Source organism: Exserohilum turcica (genome assembly GCF_000359705.1).
Source record: "Exserohilum turcica Et28A unplaced genomic scaffold SETTUscaffold_13, whole genome shotgun sequence".
Classification (NCBI taxonomy): Eukaryota; Fungi; Ascomycota; class Dothideomycetes; order Pleosporales; family Pleosporaceae; genus Exserohilum; species Exserohilum turcicum.
In genome coordinates this window covers 1,457,562-1,461,285 of record NW_007359948.1, presented here as the reverse complement: position 1 = coordinate 1,461,285, position 3,724 = coordinate 1,457,562, and positions in this window count along the sequence as shown.

The window sequence follows — 3,724 nt, the reverse complement described above, 5'->3', positions numbered from 1 at the left end:
AGAATAAGGAACGAACTACGGCCGGCCTATGGGAGCACATGGATACTCACTTCCAAGACGTGCACCAGCAGCAGCGTGCGCTAAACAAGCTTTAGCACTTAAAGCAAGGACGACGACTAATACGCGACTATGTCTTAGAGTTCAACCAGCTTCGTGTAGAGTCCTAACAGCAGTTTAGCCTAGCAGTAGCTTATAAGATATTTAGTAAGGGACTTAGAGAAGAGCTCTAAAAGCTAATGCTCTATACTCTAAAGAACGGAAGTCTAAAGGAATATATAGACAAGGCAATCGAGCTTTCCAATGACCTATACCGGATCCAGTTGCACGGGAGGAATCGAAGGAACGCGGCCTACAGTCATGCGCAAGCTCCCCCAAAGGTCGCTCAGCGAGATGCTAGTCTAGAAGCGATGGACTAGGAGCCCTCGAAGGCCAATCGGGCACAGGAAACGAAGGATAGACTAAGGCGGTCCCCACTAGACTGCTACAGCTGCGGCGAACTAGGCCACATCGCTAGAAACTGTCCGAACACCACTTGGGTTAAGAGAGCCGTTCCCCCAAGCGAAGGGCAGAGACGCCAGAAACAGATCGAATGCCCAGACGATAGCGACTCGGAAAAAGAGTAGCTCTGGGCCAGAGTCTCGGCCCAGAGCCTCTGAAGATGGATCGGCAGACACGTAGCGAATGGAATCAGTTTTAGCAGAAGCATATGCGTCCCCCACCAATCACCGTAGATCTTATCGTGAACAACGTAGCAAACGCTGTCGCGCTTATAGACTGCGGATGCCTATGCTATACACTAATTAGCAAGAGATTCACTTACCACCACCGTCTAGAGCGCTTTCAGATCCCCTCTCAGATAATTGAGGGAGTGAACAGCAAGCTGTTGGAGATTAGCGAGGTTGCTTAATTCTTGTTCAAGATGCATGGGTACGAAGAGACTGCTTATGCATACGTGATGGACTTGTCCTCTAGTAAGGACGTGTACCTTAGCAGGGGATGGATGGACCACCAGGACGTATCAGTATCTCCTGCCAAGAAGAGTATTTTTATCCACTTAAAGGGCATTTAAGTAAGGTCAACTAAAGGACGCCTACAAGGAGGAGTTAGCTAAGTTAACGCTATAGCGTTTGCGGCCTTAGTTTATAGACATAAGAACGCTCTAAATAGCGTTTAGATCTTCGCCGCGTCGATTGTAGACATCGACAAGGCGCTACAACCAAAGAAGCCCGTAGATGTACGAGCGCTGCTACCAACACAGTACTAGGAGTTCTATAAGCTCTTTAACCTGAAGCAAGCAGAGAAGCTTCCACCGCACTAAGGGCCAGGGGTGGACCACAAGATCAAGCTAGAGCCGAAGGATGCTCAGCCACTGTAGGGACCCCTCTATAGCATGTCGCGCGGAGAGCTCCTAGTCCTTAGAAAGGAACTTACATCGCTTCTTGAGAAGGGATTCATCCGCGTAAGCAGCTCGCTAGCTGCAGCGCTAGTATTGTTCGCCAAGAAACCTGGAGGAGGGCTCCGACTGTGCATCGATTATCGAGCTCTGAACGCAATTACTAAGAAGGACCGGTACCCGCTACCCCTCATTTAAGAGACACTCAATAGCTTAAGCAAGGCCAAATGGTTTACAAAGTTGGACGTTATCGCAGCCTTCCACAAGATCCATGTCGCACCAGGCGATGAGTGGAAGACAGCCTTCCGAACAAGATTCGGACTGTTTGAGTGGCTAGTTACCTCCTTTAGCATGGCGAACTCCCCAAGTACTTTTCAACAATACATTAACTAGACCTTGAGAGAACACCTAGATGACTTCTGCTCAGCATACCTGGACGACGTACTAATCTACACCGATGGCGATCTGCGCCAGCACCAAGAGCACGTCCGAAAAGTGCTTAGCAAGCTGCAAGCCGCAGGGCTACAGGTGGACGTCAAGAAGTGCGAGTTTAAAGTCAAGACAACTAAGTACCTTAGGTTTATTATCGAAGCAGGTAAAGGGATAAGCATAGATCCAGCCAAGGTAGCCGCAATCCGCGAGTGGGAGGCACTGAAGATAGTAAAGGGAGTAAGATCGTTATTAGGGTTCGCGAACTTCTACTAAAGGTTCATTAAGAACTTCGCGCAGCTAGCCGCACCCCTCACTAGGCTTACAGGTGACGTCCCCTTCCAATAGGGATCTAAAGAGCAGTCAGCCTTTAAGAAGCTAAAGGAGATCTTCGTTACAGAGCCCACGCTGGCGGCGTTCGACCCAGATCGGGAGACAGTGCTCGAGTGCGATTCGAGCGGCTACGCGGTGGGCGGGGTGCTATCACAGTACGACAATGATGGAGTCTTACGGCCTTGCGCGTTCTTCTCGCGGAAGAATAGCGCGCACGAGTGCAACTACAAGATCCACAACAAGGAGTTGCTCGCGGTAGTACGATGCCTTAAGGAATGGGATTCTAAGCTGCGTTTAGTTAAGAAGTTCAAGGTGATTACGGATCACAAGAACTTAGAGTACTTTATGAAACCTCGCATGCTGAACAAGCGCCAGGTGAGATAGTCGCTTCTACTTGGTAGGTACAACCTAGAGCTGCTGTATTGGCTAGGCAAGCAGAATGTGAGAGCCGACGCGCTCTCGAGAAGAGAACAAGACCTGCCTGCAGGGGCAGAAGACGAGCGCTTGCAGAAGCGTTTCGTGTAAATATTTAAGCTAACAAACTCCTATTAGGAGATAGTAGAAGAAGAACTAGAAGAGGAACTAGAAGAAGCCATTTTAGTAATGGCCACGAAAACACGAAGCCAACGGCGGGAAGAAGAGGCTGTTGCCCTAGCTAAAGAAGAACTAGGCCAACTACCTCCTAGAGAACCAGACGAAGAAGCGTTGGAGCAGAACGAGTTAGAGAAGCTCTAGCAAGAAGCGACAGTAAAGGATTAGGTCTACTAGGGAGCGAAGAAGGCTATAGAGGACCAAGAACGACGTTTCCCTGCGAACTTAGGCCTAAAGTGCTCAATCGAAGACTGCTTAGCGGACGGCGGAGTCCTGTTTTACCGAGGGCGCAAGTGGGTGCTAGACAACGACGAATTGCGAACGGCAATCATTAGCGGCGCACACGACTCATTAGTCACTAGCCACCTAGGACGCGAGCTAACGTACAAGATACTCGCAAGGGACTACTTCTGGCCAGGCATGACCAACTCGATCCAGAGATATGTTAGAAACTGCGACGCTTGTGGACGGAGCAAGTCCTGGAGAGAGGGCACGCAAGGCCTTCTAAAACCACTGCCGATACCCACCTGGATCTGGAAGGAGATCTCCATGGATTTCGTCAAAGGGCTACCAGAGAGTAAGGGCATGACTAGCTTGATGGTAATCACTGATCGGCTCAGTAAGGGTGCGATTTTCGTACCGCTCCCAGATACAAAGACAGAAACCGTCGTTCGAAAGTTCATCGAACGTGTAGTCGCATATCACTAGCTACTAGACGCTATTACCTCTGATAGAGGCAGCTAGTTTGTGAGTGCACTATAGACAAGACTATGCGAGCTTCTGAAGATCAAACGGAGACTGTCGACAGCCTACCACCCACAGACGGACGGTGCAACAGAAAGGATGAACAGCGTCTGGGAGACCTACATCCGAACGTTCACGAACTGGGCTTAGAATGACTAGGCACAGCTCTGCCCGATGGCCCAGATCGCGATCAATGGTAGAAACGCAACGTCGACTGGAATGTCACCGTTCTTC